The sequence below is a fragment of the Lactuca virosa genome, chromosome 3, assembly GCF_052849685.1.
Source record: "Lactuca virosa cultivar CGN04683 chromosome 3, Lactuca_virosa_CGN04683_v6, whole genome shotgun sequence".
Lineage (NCBI taxonomy): Eukaryota > Viridiplantae > Streptophyta > Magnoliopsida > Asterales > Asteraceae > Lactuca > Lactuca virosa.
In genome coordinates, this window is record NC_136428.1 from 312,990,284 (window position 1) to 313,009,172 (window position 18,889).

Here is an 18,889-nt window from a genome sequence, read left to right on the forward strand (position 1 = left end):
AGAAAGGACTGGTTGTGTAGACATAATTTTTTGGGGATTACGAACACCACGACCCCCACTGTGGGCGCCAAATTGTTTTGGACAAAAATTAATCAAGTGTAAATCAACCATATTGTATGAGAGGCTCTGATGTTGTAATCGAAGAAAATGAGCAAATCAAAAGTAGTTAAAACAAGTGGTTTACAAGGAAAGCCCTTGATGATTGCTAGGATCTCCGGCACAAAACATTGGGAGGTGTTAATAATCGCTTGCCTTGTTAGTTTTTATTAATTTAAAAGATCAATCACAAATGAAATGATGAATATACGAGTACAATAGTTGAAGTAAGTCTAGGTGCCCGTTGTGTGCAAAATACATGTGTATTAATAGTCTAGTCTAAGCAACAATAAGTCGGATATTCCCGGGATCCTCTCGAATAAAAATGAACACGTTGGTTTGACATGGTATTCCCAAGTCTTTTGTTTGATCAAAGTACTTCTTCAGGGAGAATGAGCTTTTTGTTGACTAATTATATGCATTTGAGAAAAAGACTAGAAATATATTTGTTAGAAATGTTAGGAAATAATAATAACAATGTTCAGGATCCTGAGAAGTGTTCAAGATCCAGAAAGATCTTGAATATTTTGGATCCTTAATAGGGTTGAGGATCTTGGCCCTATATATATATATATATATATATATATATATATATATATATATATATATATATATATATATATATATATATATATATATATATATATATATATATATATATATATCTTGATAGCATGCCCCCAGGCGCATGCAACTACTCACGACAGAGACAACATCAGGCGGGCCACACAGCAGGGACCTTCCCAGCTGGCCGCCCCAGTAAAGTCTCATGCTCACGGGCGTCTATCCAGTAGAACGCTCGTGCAAGAATCGATTCCACAATACTCTTCGCTCCACAACAAGACCAACGGCCTCAGACGACAAGGAATAAGCTTAAAGAAATACCACGAGGACCAATCGTTAGCTCCGACGAAAAGAGGATCACGATTAGCCAATCAGCATGCTCGATCCTGTCGGGTCTGACACCCTTTTGTGTATGTACTAGCTGGAGGTTGCATTAAAAAATGCCTCTACTGACTGGGAATGTAAGTTATCTCTCTCAGACTCTTACATTGACTCTCAGATAAGATACTGACTTGACCGTCAGATCATTTTCCCAAGATCACCTACTGGAGAACGGTTGACGGCCTTGTTTCCTATTATGATATCACAGACTACATCAGAGCAGAGAGCATCTCCCGCTAGGTATCTTGGATCGAGGTCACATCATTGGGCGCCATTCGGTATGTGACATCTGGTACACAAAACCACACTTCAACAAACCTTGAAGATGACAGGCGAAACCAGTGAAACACCGAAGAGCCCGATACGGCCGATGACATCTCTAGAACCAGTCACTGCCCCCGTATCAAATCCAAACATACCTCCGATAATAACGGATAACATGCCATCGCTTTGTGACTCAAAAACACTCAATGTATCGATTAGCGAAGTATGGCAGCCAACGAACAACAAGCAACTGGCATCCATTTTCACTCAAACATCTATACCACCAACAACCCAAGCTGCTTGCTAACCTAGTTCTTTTTCTCAAACATCCATACCGCCAACAATCCAAGTTGTCGGCGGACCAACGCTTTAGCTCAAACATTCATGCCACTTGTAAACCAAGCCGCCGTTGGAACCGATGCCTTTGTTCAAACATCCTTATCGCCAGTGATCCAAGATACTAGCTGTTTTGGTCAAAAATTACACAAGCATAAATCAACCAAATTGAATGAGAGGTTGTGATGTTCGAATTGTGCAATAGAGAAAGGTAAAGACAATGACACGACTGTTTACAAGGAAATCCCTTGATCCTTACTAGGATCTCCGGCATAAAACCTTGGGAGGTGATAATGATCACCTGCCTTGATGATTTTATTAGTATAAAATGATGATTACAGGGAGTATTTCATGAAGGACAAGTGAAAAAGTTCGTAGAGTAATCTAAGTGCAAGTAGAGTGTGTCGTGTGCGAGATACATGTGTCAATTTACACTCTAAACTAGCTAACAAGATGTCCGATATTCTCAGGATCCTCTATGACCAACTTTATGAACGTTGTTTGACTTTGTATTCTGGGTCTTTAGCATAGTTGAGATGACTCCCTGTTGAGAATAAGTCTTCTCTTGACTATTTCTGCACATGTATTAATTAAGAACAAAATATAACCGTTATAAATGTTAGTAAATAATAATAACGATTATAGCCGGGATCCTAAGATAGTTGAGGATCCTGAATATCTGATGAGGTCTAAGGATCCTAAATACTTTGAGGATCCGGGCCCTAACAATTGCCCCCAAGTTATTCCTGAAAATATAACAGTTAATTTCGAGAATATTAAAGGGATAAGTTAAATTAAAAAGATAAAAGGAGAGAGAAAATAATTTTCAAAATTAACCCTTAACAGCTAGGTAATTTTGAAATCTAACGGGTGGGTAACTATCCGTTAATGGACAAATCAACCTCAAATCTTTAGTATAAATTGAGGCGATCAGTTCCACAATTCTCTTTACTCGTCTCGATTTTCTTTGCTTTCTTTTTGCTACCGGTGATTTCGATAAAGGTAACATCCTCTCTGCCTCATCTCTTTTCTACCAAACTTTCGATCATGGGTAAAAAGATGACCCTTTCTCGCAAGAAGATCCTAGGTCTTCCTGAGGATAATTTCATCGATCAAGGATTCTTGTCTTATAACGAGACGTGCTCCTTCGATGATGGTGATATCGAAGCATTGAAGGCTAGTGGTGCCTTCCCTCCTGAAGCAGTCTTCATGCCTTACTACCCTTTTACCCAACCAGACTTCATCTCCCCTTCTTGGGTGTGCTTTCCGGAGTATCCCTTTTTTTGTTTTAGGCCTTAAATTCCCTTTTTCCGGAGTGGTCTCGGAGTTTTTCAAGATCACAAAACTTTCTTTTATCCAAGTGATGCCTATCATATGGAGAATCCTAAAATGGGTTGAGTGTCTGAACCAGACACAGGATCTTGGCATGGGTCTGGCTGAATTGGCCCATGTCTATGATCTTCCAACTTTCGGCAATTCTCGCTTCCTGTTCAAGGTCAAGAGTGGCAAGCTTCCTCTTGTGTTAAAAACAAAACACAATGATAGGGCTTGGTAGGGGAGATATTTCTTTGTCAGGCGTGACTCTATTCCTGGCGGAGATCTCTTACCCAAAGATTGGGTTAAAAAGGGTAGGATTTCAATACTTTTCCTTGTGATCCTGAAGTCTTATTCGTATTTTGATTTTTTTTTGTTACAGGTTTCAAGCTCGGGGAGCTCGTTGTTGCTGCTGAGGATACAGAGGATAAGATTGTTAATTTTCTTTCTCTCCTGGAGGCAGATAGATCTGTCAAACTTGATTTATCCAGTCTCCAAGAAGGATCTTCCAACACAGCTTCTATGGCTACAGTTATATCTTTCTTTGTTTTTTATTTGAATTGTCGTCTTAGGATCTTCGGTCTCATCAGGATCCTTGTTTCCTGTGCAAGTTCCAGGACTGTCCGCTCCAGTGCTCGCTTTTCTTTGGCTAACCTTGAGGATGACATGACCAGTGGCTTGGTCAGGATCAATGTGACATCCCCATTTTCACGGCCAGAAAAGACCGATTTTTTTATGCTTGTTTGAAAATCAGAGTAACATTTTAAATAAAAGTGTTGCGGAATTTGTCCCAAAACAAAATATGATAAAGATTTATCAAAAGCATTTCCAAAGAAATGTATTTCATTAAAAGACTCGGGATGTCATGTTCGATACAGATCAAAAGCATAAACAGTACAACATAAGCCTTACTACATTATTTCATATCTACAGGCCTATATTCGTAATCCCCCATCCAAATAATCACATCTATGCTCGAGCGCCACTACCTGTAATACATGAAACTGAGTGGGTCAGGCTTGGGAGCCTGGTGAGCACATAGGGTTTTCAAGCCACAATAAATAAGTTTATTAATTTCATCAACCAACAATAACCCAATTACCCGTTCCCGTTATCCTCACTTTACGTCCCTAAACACCTATCATAAGGGACCTAGCCTAAGGATCATCATCGGGATGGACACTACTGCTAAGCGGGTTCCTCAGCAATAAATGTCCTAAAGGCAACCATGAGGGGGATGGAGTACACCGGTGAACACATCGTTCACAAACACCTACAGGTTGCGAGCCTGCTAGCGTTCCACTGGACTGTCTAGAAGAGTCTGTGGTCGTCATCTATACTCCACTAGATGACTGGATCACCAACAACATCGAGGCCTCTCATCATTTTATCACACATCGTCTTATTACATCTACCCATGTTTTACCCGAACATTTTTGTACATATAAAATACATATACAGTTTAAATCATGAAAAACGTGTATAAAAATCATTCATCCAACATAGACAGCAAGTATTCAGATAATATGCACACATACCACGTAATTTATATAAAATACTTCATATCTATGTGTAAGATGAAAGTAACTATGCACTCACCTGATTAGGTGGTCACTCGGTACTCGAACAGCACTTCGTTATCTCAAAACAATTTTTCCTTGACCAAAACCTAGTATCAATACTACTAGGGTTTAGTTTTAATGTTAACCGTGACTAATTAATGGTCTTGCTATTCTTATTATTATATGAGCGTTAAATAACACTCAATATAACTCATAATAATAGCCCAAATAATTATTTTAAGGACCTAATAACATTACTATAATTATTTAAAAGTTATATTAAAAATTGCGTAGGCGTAGCTCACCTACAGCGGATTTTAAAGAAAACCGGGCTTTGCTCGGAGCAGCGTTTCCGAACCGAAAGACCCTTTTTCTCGGGACTCCGGGAGCCTTGGGGCTTCCTTAGGGTGCTAGGGATTTTTCCTAGGGTTTAGGGGGTTAAGATGGGTAGTGAGAGAAAGTAGAGAGAGAAAGGAATGAAGAAATGAGTGATTTCCTCGGCAGCCCTCGCAGGGTATTTATAGGGTCCGAACTTCAGATCTACGCGGGGCGCTCAGCAAGTTACGCGGGGCGTAACTTTGGATAAGGGTGCCAGCTCGCACCAGCTGGCTCGCAGTCGCAAGAGGATCAGGTCCGAAGGTAGGTTGGGCGTACCAGCCTTGGACGCGGGGCGTAGGGCGAAGCGAGGCTACGTGGCGTTCATCGGAGGCGAGACCGTGGGGAGCAAGGGAAGGCTGGGATTGAGCCACGTCATCGCGTCTTGCATCAGATTTCGCAAATTGCACTCTCGACTTTAAAAATTCGTAACTTTCATATACAAGCTCCGTTTTCGACGTTCTTTATATCCATGCGTAGGCGGGAACGTACTCTACAACTTTTGTTTAGACTCCGTCGGCTAATTTTGACTTTATTTTAAAATTTCTTCTTTTAACAGGCCGGGACAGGATTGGTCCGTTAAAAATTCATAACTTCTTCATCCGACGTCCGTTTTCGTCAGTCTTTTTATCGTTACGCTACTATTAACGAGATCTTCGATTCTCATTTAGGTTGTGTCGGCTAAAAACTGCTCGATCTAATATTCGAACTTCGGGCTGTATACTGCTAAGCCGAAACTTCGAAAAATCATAAATTCCTCATACGAAGTCAGAGTTGGGCGTTCTTTTTATGGACGCTCTCGATTTAATGTTTTCTACGACTTTCGTTTAGATCGCTAAGGCTAAAACTCGCTCTATCGTAAATTCACTATTTACGCTTCCCGGTATCGTGTCGGTTCCATCACGAAACTTCGACGTGTCATAACTTCTTCGTTATAACTCGGATTTCGGCGTTCTTTATATCTCCGGAATCCTTGTTTCGACCAGTACAACTTTATGTAAAGACATAGGGCTTATCTCATACTTTAATTTTAACGCTTATTTTTATCCTTTATTTATTATACATTTATAAATAAGTAATAAGCTCATAAATGCAAATAATTCACATAATACTCAAATATTTCATCTTTATTACTTCAAAAGAGTTACAATAGTTGACCTAGACTATTACATCGACTAAAAATGTTTAGCCCCGAAACACGGGCGTTACAATTCTCTCCCCCTTAGGATGATTCTGTCCCGGAATTATGCATCAGCAAACAGATGTGGGTATCGACTCATCATGTCACTTTCTGTTTCCCAAGTGAGATTCAGTCCATTCGAATGTTTCCATCGGACTAGCACTAGGTCGACCATCTTGCGTCGTAACTTCTTAGTCTTACGGTCAACATTTGCCTAGGGCTCTTCGATCAACCTGTTATTCTCATCCATCCTTAACTCTGAGATTGGAATTATGTTGGGAACTTCTCCCGTGAATTTCCTCAGATAACACACATGGAAGGTGTTATGAATACCATCGAGTTCTTCGGGAAATTCCAGCTTGTAAGCTTGGTTCCCAATCTTCTGAAGAACTTTGAACGGTCCAATAAACCTTGGACTCAACTTTCCTCGTTTCCCGAATCTTATAAGTCCCTTCCACGGTGAGATTTTAAGCAAAACTGAATCCCCAACTTCGAAGGTCATCGGTCGTCTTTTCTTGTCAGCATAGCTCTTCTGACGATCCTGAGCTGCTAACATCCTTTCCCTGATCACCTTTAACTTCTCAGCAGTCTCATGGACTATCTCGGGGGCCATAAACTGCTTTTCTCCGGCCTCAAGCCAACAAGGCGGCATACGACACTTATGTACGTACAAGGCTTGATAAGGTGCCATCTTGATGCTCGGGTGGAAACTGTTGTTGTAGGAAAATTCTACCAAAGGTAAGTGCTCGTCCCAGTTCCCTTGGAACTCGAGGGTACATGCTCTCAACATATCTTCCAGTGTCTGAATCGTTCTTTCGCTCTGACCATCAGTCTGCGAATGGTAAGCAGTACTCAAACACAACTTCGTACCCAATTCCTCTTGTATACTTCTCCAAAACCTTGACGTGAAACGACTATCACGATTGGATACAATCGTTAGAGGAACACCGTGAAGTCTTACTATCTCCTTCACGTAAGCATTTGCGAGCTTATCCATAGACCACCTTTTGTTGGCTGCTATGAAGTGTGCACTCTTAGTGAAATGATCAACGACCACCCAAATCATGTCGTGTCCGTTCTTCGTCCTAGGAAGTTTAGTCACAAAATCCATGGTGATGTCTTCCCATTTACCCATGGGTACGGTAAAGGTTCTAAATTCCCATACGGTTTCTGATGTTGTGCCTTAACTCTTGCACAAGTTACACACTCGGCCACATACTTTGCAACATCGAGCTTCATCGTCGGCCACTAGTAGCAGGGTTTTAGGTCCCTATACATTTTTGTGCTACCAGGATGAATCGAGTACATGGTCTTGTGAGCTTCTTCCATTAGAAGATCTCTTATTCCTCCCGTCTTAGGTACCCAAATCCGATCTTGGAATACCTTCAGTCCTTGACGGTTTGTACCGAATACCAACGTCTTTCCCAAACGTTCTTCTTTTCGGTCATTCTTTTCCGAAGCTTCTTCTTGAGCTTTCTTGATACTTTCCACAATTGTCGAGACAACTTCAATCCTCAACGCTCTTGGCCTTTTTCTTTCAAGATTGACTTTCCGACTGAGAGCATCAGCAACAACATTTGCTTTATCGGGGTGGTAAAGTATCCCACAGTCGTAGTCCTTGAGTATTTCTAGCCAGCGTCGCTGCCTCATGTTCAATTCTTTCTGATTAAAGAGATACTGGAGACTCTTATGATCGATGAAAAGCTTTCACTTCGTGCCATAGAGGTAATGCCTCCATATCTTTAAGGCGAATACTACCGCTGCCAACTCCAGATCATGAGTGGGGTAGTTCTTTTCGTGCTCTTTTAATTGTCGAGATGCGTATGCTATCACCTTTTCTCTTTGGGTCAGAACACAACCCAACCCGACTCCAGATGCGTCACTATAGACCACTAAGTCTTCAACTCCATCGGGTAGAGAAAGAATCGGTGCTTCACATAACTTCTTCTTTAGCTTCTCGAATGCTTCTTCATGCTTCTCACTCCATGTATAAGTAGCTCCTTTGTGGGTCAAAGCTGTCAACGGAGCAGCTATCGAAGAAAAGCCTTGGATAAATCGTCGATAGTATCCGGCTAATCTTAGAAAGCCTCGAATCTCCGTGGGACTTTTTGGTCGTTCCCACTAAATCACAGCTTCGATCTTTGCTGGGTCAACCAGTATCCCCTCCTGGTTAACCACATGACCCAAGAATTGGACTTCTCGGATCCAAAAATCACACTTGGAGAACTTTGCATACAATTTCTCCTTCTTCAAGACTTCCAACACTTCTCGTAGATGCTGGCCATGCTCCTCCTGGCTTTTTGAGTAGATGAGAATGTCATCTATGAACACTATCACGAATTTATCGAGGAATGGTTTACAAACCCTGTTCATCAAATCCATGAATGTTGCTGGAGCATTGGTTAGTCCAAACGACATAACCAAGAACTCGTAGTGTCCATATCTCGTTCTGAATGCAGTCTTCTCGATATCCTGATCTCTCACCTTCAGCTGATGATATCCTGACCTAAAATCAATCTTTGAGAAATAGCTCGAACCTTGCAGCTGATCGAATAGGTCATCAATCCTTGGCAATGGATACTTGTTCTTCATTCTTGCCTTGTTCAGCTCTCGGTAGTCTATACACATTCTCATGCTTCCGTCTTTCTTCTTCACGAACAGCATCGGAGCTCCCCAGGGTGATGAACTAGGTCGAATGAAACCGTTGTCCAACAACTCCTGAAGTTGCGTCATAAGCTCCTTCATCTCCGTCGGTGCTAATCGGTACAGTGTCTTTGCTATCGGTGTTGTACCTGGCAACAAGTCTATCCGAAACTCTACTTGTCTATCAGGCGGTAATCCGGGAAGATCTTCGGGAAAGACTTCCAGATAATCACACACAACCGGTATATTCTGCACCTCTTTCTTTTCCTTCTTAGCATCGATTATGAATGCCAAGTATGATGCACATCCCTTGGTCAAACATTTTCTGGCTTTCATCAGGGAGATGATTCCAGAATTTACTCGGCATTTGTCCCCGTACACCATAAATGACTCTTTTCCGGGTGGGTTTACCCTTACTATCTTCTTTCGGCATTGAATCTCAGCATCGTTGGCGCTAAGCCAATCCATTCCCAGAACGATGTCGAAACCGTTCAATTCTATGTGTAACAGCTCCTCGTGGAATTCGTTTCCGTTTAGGTCGATGACGATGTTCTTAATACGATTACTAACGGGTATGAACTTGCCACTGGCAACTTCCACAATTAGGGCATTATCAAGTTTTTCTACAGGCAATGCTAATTTTCCTCCAAATCTATGAGATACAAAGGAATAGTTTGCTCCCGAATCAAATAGTATATTGGCAGGCAATCCATTTACAAGAAAGGTACCTGAAGCGACGTCTGCTGCCTCCTTTGTAGCCTCGAGCATCATCTGGAAGGCTCTTGCCTTCGGCTTCGGTGGAATGTTGGATCTTCCTGCCTCCTTCTTCTTCGGACAGTCCCTCGAAATGTGCCCTTCCTCGTTGCACTCATAACAGACCTTCTTAGTGAACGTGCACTCGTTGGCATAGTGCCCAGGTTTTCCACATTTAAAACAAGTGACTCCTCCGTCACATTTCCCCTGGTGCTTCTTCTTGCACTTATCGCACCATTTGGCTTCACCTCCTCCAGACTTCTGCGTACCAGACCTTGAGAACTTGCTTTTCTTGCTGAATTTCGACGACCCATCAAATTTCCTTTTCTCTCCCACCTCCGCTCTCTCCAGACCCTTCTCTCGTATCTGGGTCTCCACATTCTTAGCAGCCCAGATGGCGGCTTTCAGAGTGGTTGTTTGCTTGACCATTGGACCGAAGTCCGCTGGTAATCCGAGGGCAAACTTGTTAACCTTGGAGAGTTCAGTTGGGACGAGGTGAGGAACAAGCTTCATTTTCTCTGTAAAGCTTGCAGCGTATTCAGTAACGCTCATTCTTCCCTTCTTCAGATTCTGGAATTCGTTGTTGATCTCCAGAAGATCCTGCTCAGAGCAGTATTGCATCTTTAACTGCACCAGAAAATCCTCCCACGACATCTTGCTCGCTTCTCCTTTGGGCATTGAATCAGCTAGTAGCTTCCACCAGCTTAGTACTCCAGATTTCAACAGAGGAACCGCGAGAGCGGTCTTCTGCCTGTTGCTACACTCGCAACTCTCAAACATCGTTTCCATCTCGGAGATCCAGTTCATGACTTCCACCGGCGTCGGGCTTCCAGATAGACATGATGGTTTAGATGCCATGAAATCCTTGTATTTGCATCCACGTCCGTCATTTCCTCCATCCTGGTGGTTTTACCTAACTATCGGTGGGTTGGCTTGACCAACAGTCCCACTGTAGTTTCCTCCTTCTTACTGCCCATCATTCAGCTCGGGCTCTACGATTCGTATGGTAGCTTCCTCGCGATTTTGTTGGAGCAAACGCCTGGTTTCCTCCATTTGACGATCCAACATCATCTGGATCATCGATTGCACTCCGGCCATCGTGATTGGCTCAGGAACATCTGCTACAACAGGTATTTGCTGAATCACTGGGGGTTGATTCCTATTCCCATTTGCATTCCTAGCTCCACTGCGGGTTCTTGCCATTTTGATCTATACACCGAATAAGGTGAATTTAGATCTTTATTCAGGATAGACGTTTAAACCGTCCTTATCACTCCGAAATGTTTACATGTTAGTTCTAATATCGTAGTCGTACGTTTAGAATCCTAAACACATAAGGTTTCCAGATCCGGTCGGCAACAGACCATAGATCCGAACAAATATCATCATGTCAGGCACAAAGCATTTAGCACATAAAAGCATTTTAGGCACAATTCCTAAAATAAGCTAGTGATCACACCTCACAATCATCGCTTAGCATTCTAAGTTTAAGTCTAGAAATCCTACAAATTCCTAGTTCGCTTAAACTAATGCTCTGATACCAACTGTGACATCCCCATTTTCACGGCCAGAAAAGACCGATTTTGTTTATGCTTGTTTGAAAATCATAGTAACATTTTAAATACAAGTGTTGCGGAATTTGTCCCAAAACAAAATATAATAAAGATTTATCAAAAGCATTTCCAAGGAAATGTATTTCATTAAAAGATTAGGGATGTCATGTTCGATACAGATCAAAAGCATAAACAGTACAACATAAGCCTTACTACATTATTTCATATCTACAGGCCTATATTCGTAATCCCCCATCCAAAACATCACATCTATGCTCGAGCGCCACTACCTGTAATACATGAAACTGAGTGGGTCAGGCTTGGGAGCCTGGTGAGCACATAGGGTTTTCAACCCACAATAAATAAGTTTATTAATTTCATCAACCAACAATAACCCGATTACCTGTTCCCGTTATCCTCACTTTACGTCCCTAAACACCTATCATAAGGGACCTACCCTAAGGATCATCATCGGGATGGACACTACTGCTAAGGGGGTTCCTCAGCAATAAATGTCCTAAAGTCAACCATGAAGGGGATGGAGTACACCGGTGAACACATCGTTCACAAACACCTACAGGTTGCGAGCCTGCTAGCGTTCCACTGGACTGTCTAGAAGAGTCTGTGGTCGTCATCTATACTCCGCTAGATGATTGGATCACCAACAACATCGAGGCCTCTCATCATTTTATCACACATCGTCTTATTACATCTACCCATGTTTTACCCCAATATTTTTGTAGATATAAAATACATATACAGTTTAAATCATGAAAAACGTGTATAAAAATCATTCATCCAACATAGACAGCAAGTATTCAGATAATATGCACACATACGACGTAATTTATATAAAATACTTCATATCTATGTGTAAGATGAAAGTAACTATGCACTCACCTGATTTGGTGGTGACTCGGTACTCGAACAGCACTTCGTTATCTCAAAACAATTTTTCCTTGACCGAAACCTAGTATCAATACCACTAGGGTTTATTTTTAACGTTAACCGTGACTAATTAATAGTCTAGCTATTATTATTATTATATAAGCGTTAAATAACACTCAATATAACTCATAATAACAGCCCAAATAATTATTTTAAGGACCTAATAACATTACTATAATTATTTAAAAGTTATATTAAAAATTACGTAGGTGTAGCTCACTTACAGCGGATTTTAAAGAAAACCGGGCTTTGCTCGGAGCAGCGTTTTCGAACCGAAAGACCCTTTTTCTCGGGACTCCGGGAGCCTCGGGGCTTCCTTAGGGTGCTAGGGATTTTTCCTAGGGTTTAGGGGGTTAAAATGGGTAGTGAGAGAAAGTAGAGAGAGAAAGGAATGAAGAAATGAGTGATTTCCTCGGTAGCCCTCGCAGGGTATTTATAGGGGCCGAACTTCAGATCTACGAGGGGCGTTCAGCAAGTTACGCGGGGGGTAACTTCGGATAAGGGTGCCAGCTCGCACCAGCTGGCTCGCACTCGCAAGAGGATCAGGTCCGAAGGTAAGCTGGGCGTACCAGCCTTGGACGCGGGGAGTAGGGCGAAGCGAGGCTACATGGCGTTCATCGGATGCGAGACCGTGGGGAGCAAGGGAAGGCTGGGATTGAGCCACGTCATCGCGTCTTGCATCAGATTTCGCAAATTGCACTCTCGACTTTAAAAATTCGTAACTTTCATATATGAGCTCCGTTTTCGACGTTCTTTATATCCACGCGTAGGCGGGAACGTACTCTACAACTTTCGTTTAGAGTCCGTCGGCAATTTTTGACTTTATTTTAAAATTTATATTTTTAACAGGCCGGGACAGGATTGGTCTGTTAAAAATTCATAACTTCTTCATCTGACGTCCGTTTTCGTCTGTCTTTTTATCGTTACGCTACTATTAACGAGATCTTCGATTCTCGTTTAGGTTATGTCGGCTAAAAACCGCTCGATCTAATATTCGAACTTCGGGCTGTACACTGCTAAGCCGAAACTTCGAAAAATCATAACTTCCTCATACGAAGTCAGATTTGGGCGTTCTTTTTATGGACGCTCTCGGTTTAACGTTTTCTACGACTTTCGTTTAGATCGCTAAGGCTAAAACTCGCTCTATCGTAAATTCACTATTTACGCTTCCCGGTATCGTGTCGGTTCCATCACGAAACTTCGACGTGTCATAACTTCTTCGTTATAACTCGGATTTCGGCGTTCTTTATATCTCCGGAATCCTTGTTTCGACCACTACAACTTTATGTAAATATATCGGGCTTATCTCATACTTTAATTTTGATGCTTATTTTTATCCTTTATTTATTATACATTTATAAATAAGTAATAAGCGCATAAATGCAAATAATTCACATAATACTCAAATATTTCATCTTTATTACTTCAAAAAGAGTTACAATAGTTGACCTAGACTATTACATCGTCTAAAAATGCTTAGCCCCGAAACACGGGCGTTACAATCAAGCAGGAGAAGCCCTCTGCTCAGCCTCCATCAAAGAAAGCCCAGCTTGACCTAATTGTGAAAACTCCAGGATCCCAAAAGAGGAAGACTTCAGAGGCCACAAATTCCAGCCTAGAGAACCCCAACATCGAGGATGCTCTTGGGAAGTTGACCTCATTTTCTCAGGATGTAAGTTTCTTGTGTATAAGAACTATTTATGTTAGTTTATCATACTTGTTTCTTCTTTTGTTGACGTTTGTGTTTCTTTCAGTTCTCCACTCATTTTTCGCAGTTCACCAATGATCTCAGGATTCGTGCTGAAAAAGTTGAGTCTGCTCTAAAAGAGCAGGAGAAAATCTGCAGGACCACCAATGAGGATCTTCTCTGGAAGGTAGAGTTGTTGAGCAAACAAAAGGTTGAGAAGGAGGAGAAGCATTCTACAGAGCTTGATGAGGTAATTGTCGATGCAAAGGCATGAAGGGTCCAGTTAATGGTTTGGTCTAGGCTTTCAATGTAATAGTTCAGTATGAGTCTATAATGCATTGTCATGGGTTGTTTGTGTGTTTAACGTTGGAATGCGTGTTTACGGCCGTAAACGTGCTTACGGCCGTAAACCCAGTTTACGGCCGTAAACCCTGTTTACGGTCCTGTCTAGTATAAATAGTGGAGGTGTAGGTCATTATGCTGTTGTTGATGCCATTGCGTTTACAGAGTGTTCCATCAAGTTGTACCTGACGCTTTTCTGAATATAAACGTGTGCAAGCTCGATTTCTATTCTTCTTCCTCTTCTTTGTGATTGTTTGTTGCTTGATCATTGGTAAAGATCCTTTTCAGGACCTTACAATTGGTATCAAAGCAAAAACCGGTGTCAAAGCTTCATTCAATCGAGATTTGGGCTGCTTAAACTGATATTCTTATTGTTCGAGATTGGTTTTAGTGTTTTCGTGGTTAAAGGAACTGAATCTATTGCAAAAACGTGTTTTTGAAGGCTTTCTGGGAGTTTACTGCCAACCGTAAACCCTGTTTAAGGTTGTAAACTCAAGATCTTGAAGAATCGTAAACTGTGAATCTTCAACAACCGTAAACTAGGCTTCATTAACCGTAAACGCTTAAATCGTAAACAGCTCAACCATAAACCCAGTTTACGGTCGCAAACAGCCCAACCGTAAACCAAGTTTACGGTCGTAAACTCTTCAACCATAAACATAGTTTACGGTCGTAATCTCATCAACATCAACCGTAAACAGTTTTGTGACTTTAATTTGCTTTAATTTCAAATGGAATCTCAAAGTCAAAATCATTTTCACGAACTTGATACTATCATGGGCACTACTACGCGCATTCCAAGATTAATGTCTGCAGATGGTTTTCCTGAGTGGAAGTACAGAATTGAAAAATACATTAAGATGAAGGATTTCAAAGTCTGGAGAAGCATTCTTAGAGGCCCAGTTAGAATCACTATGACAGTCGGAGGCCAAGTGATTGACAAGGTTGTTGAAAACTACACTGATGAGGAGTTTGAGAAAGTTGAAGAGCAGAAAAGGGCTTTAGCCACTCTAACCATGGCATTATCTCCTGATATTGCTCAAGGCTTCCGAGAGTATACTTCAGCTAAGGATTTGTGGGAAGCCCTAATTGAGGTATATGAGGGCAATGAAGATATGAAGGAGAGTCGCCAGGACATGTTGAGACAAAAGTTCAATATGTTCAACTACATTCCAGGAGAGACTCTTGAGGCTCATCTGCAGCGGTTCACAACTCTCACTACTGACATGAACATATCTGGGATTTTCTTGAACAAGTCAGAAATTAACAAGAAACTTCAAAATGCTCTTCCTAGATCATGGGATATGAATGTTGCTGTGATTAAGAAGACCAAGGATCTAAACCGCCTTACTCTTGCTGAAATCATGGCGATCATCAAAGCTTGTGATATTGATGACAAACAGAGAGAAATTAACCATGTGAACTCGTTCTCTACTACGAATCTTGGAATCTCATCCAACAATGCTCTCTCATCAATCATGACTTCCTCAGGCCAAGTGTTTACTGCTCAACAACCTCAGATTCAAACCTTTGCTGGTGCATCATCCATTCCACAAAGTCAGCCATTTGTCATTCCACAAGTTGTTCCCTCTCCAAATGTGCATGTTGTAGCCTCTTCTTCAAACACTAAAGACACTGATGAAAATCTGGCTCTAGCCACTGGGCTTGTTAACTGCCACAATGCCTTTGTAGCTGGAGAGCTTCCACCTCAGCTGTCATTTGCTGACCTGGATCAGATTCATCCTGAAGACGTGGAAGAGATGGAAATTACATGGCAGATTGCTATGGCTGTTTTCAGGGCCAAGCAATTTGCTAAGAAGACAGGGAAGAGCAACTGGGGCATGAATGCTGACAAGAAGGTGGGATTCAACAAGGGCATGCTGTGATGTTTCAACTGCCACGAGCCGGGTCATTTTGCTCGTGAGTGTCCAAAGCCAGATCGTAGGACGAACAATAACAGGACGATGGTTGCAGTGGGAAACAACCGTGCAGGTGGTGCGGTTAATGGTGAAACTGCTATGGTCGCTCAGTCTTTTGACTGGGAGGATCAGATTCAGGCTTTGAATATTTCAGGGCCAGAAAATGCTCACCTAGCTCAGATTGATGATGCTTCCTTGAAGAATGATGCAGCTGATCCCGAAGCAGAAATGATGGAGCTGCAGTTTGCTCTGATGGTGTCTTCTACTTCCGAGCCCAGGAAAAGTGAGGTAAATCTACCATCTTGTTCTCAGGCTTGTAATGAATATGTCAAACTTCTTCATGATGAAATTCAATTATTACGTAGAGAAGTAGAGGACCTTAGATATGAGGGCTATCAGCTTAGGAAAGGACAGAAACCCCTTAAGGCCCAGTTAGAGACAAAAATAAAGGACTTTAAGAGAATTCAAACAGAATACAGTGAAAAATGTGAGCTTTATGATTATGTTAAGAGACAAAATGATGAGTTAATTACCGAGCTTGATACATTGAAAAGACAATTTGAAACTGCAAATTTTGATTTTAGAAAATTTGATGGATCAAGCGAGGTAGTTGCCAACATGATTGATCACTGCATGCAGTTCAAACGAAATCAGTCAAAAGGTTTAGGATTTGATAGTGTACCTCCTCCTTATAATCATACATATCAGTATCAACCCTTATCCAACGATGAGATTGCCAATGAACCGTTTATGGTTTATGGCAAGCCATCTGGTTTCGTTTTAGGCGGATTTATTAATGTTAAAAGTACTAACATTTCTACTTCCCCTGCAGATCAACCATTAGATCAGGTAAAGCGTGCAGCTGGAGAATTTGTTTCTGTTTCTGTTTCTAATTCTGATATTTCTGTTTCAAATGAAAATGTTTGTGATTCTGATGTTAAGACTGATAAAGTTTCATGTGATGTTTCCACATCTGCTACTGTTGAACTTAATTTCTTTGATATGTTTGATGAATTGTTTGGTAATTCTGATGCTTGTGACTCTCATGAAAACCCATCAATTCCACAAGTCACACCATCTGAGGCACCCTCACTTATCTCACAACCTATTTCTCATGCATATTCTTCTGAGAAGAGTAAGAGTGTCTGTCAAGAAAATAAATCTGAAAAATATAGTACAAGTTCAAATAATAAACAGATTTGTTTTAATTGTGGTGTTGGTGGTCATATAGCTAGGAATTGTCAAAATAGGATCTTTGTGAACTATATGTCACCAAGAGGAGAGAACGAATCTCGAGGAAGGTCTTTAATTAGAAAATCCTCAAGAACTCGTTCTCGAAATGATGATTGGAAAGATGACCGAAGCAGAAAAAGGGCTGTTTTTCAAAAGAATAAAAAGGTTTTTACTAACAAAGCTCAAAATAGTTTGCCAAAACCGAACAAGGTTCCGCCAAGATCGGTTTCGTCAAAAAGCAATTCTGGATCTTCAACCACTTCTGGTAGAACATTCAGAGGCTCATTGCAAACTCATAAGAAACATATTTCAAAACCACCTGATATTGCTGTAAAACCTAAATATAATTGGATACCCAAATCAATTTCCAATCCATCATCTCCATCCTTTGAAGTGATTAGGAATGAGGATCCTAATTTGAATTCATTAAAAGATAAATCAGAGAAAGTGAAAAGGAAACCCAGGACAGTGATGACCTGGGTTCCCAAATCTAAATGATCCCGCTCATTTTGCAGGGACAGTTGCGGAGGAATGTCGTCCGTCCCTGGTACGTCGACAGCGGCTGCTCCCGGCATATGACTGGAGACATCTCCCAATTGAGCAACATTCAATCTTTTAATGGGGGGTATGTTTCCTTCACTGGGCGGAGACGGTGGCAAGATCACTCAAAGAGGAACTGTTACAAATGGAGTGCTAAGCTTTAAGAATGTCAACTTTGCTCCCGAGTTAAAGCACAACTTGTTGAGCGTTTCCCAAAATTGCGACAAAGGCTATTCTACCCATTTTACCCATAAAGAATGCATGATTCTCAAGCCAGACATTGTCATCCCGGAAGAGTGGATTCTCGTCAAATCTAAGCGGGATGGGAATGCTTACATTATTGACATGAACAGTAACATCCATGAATAAGTCACTTGCCTATTTTCAAAAGTCTCCGAACAAAACGCAATGTTGTGGCACCGACGACTCGGTCATGCTAACGCGAAAAACCTGAATCGCCTTGCTAAGAATGAGATGGTCTGAGGCTTACCTGTCAGAGACTTTATTATATTTGAGAAGTGTGTGTCCTGTGCCCAAGGAAAACATCATAGAAAACCACACCTGCCTAAGCAAGTCAACTCAATCAGTCAGGTGCTCCAACTATTGCATGTGGACTTATTTTGTCTGGTCAACGTCCTGAGCATCAACAGAAGCTCGTACTGTCTAGTTGTGATCGATGATTTCTCTCGTTTCACGTGGGTCGTCTTCTTATCCAACAAAGCGGGGGTTGCTGATCTGATAAAGAAGTTCATTGTGATGATTGAGAACCAAACCAACAACCAGGTGAAGGCGCTTCGTACTGACAATGGAACTGAGTTCAAGAATGCGGTTCTTGACCATTTTTGCGCAGAAAAGGGGATCGTGCGTCAATATAGCTCTGCTCACACGCCTCAACAAAATGGCGTTGCTGAAAGGAGAAATAGAACTTTAAAAGACGCTGCAAGGACAATGCTATGTGATTCAAAATTACCTGTTTTCTTTTAGACCGAGGCGATTAACACTGCCTGCTACGTGCAGAATCGTGTTCTAATCAACAAAGCACAGATGAAGACACCGTACGAGATTCTCTATGGACGCAAGCCTTCAGTCAGCCATTTCCGTGTATTTGGTTGCCCTTGCACCCTTCTTCACTTGGAATCCAACCCTAAATTCAATGCCAAAGCTGATGATTGTTACTTTATAGGATATGTTGCGCGCAC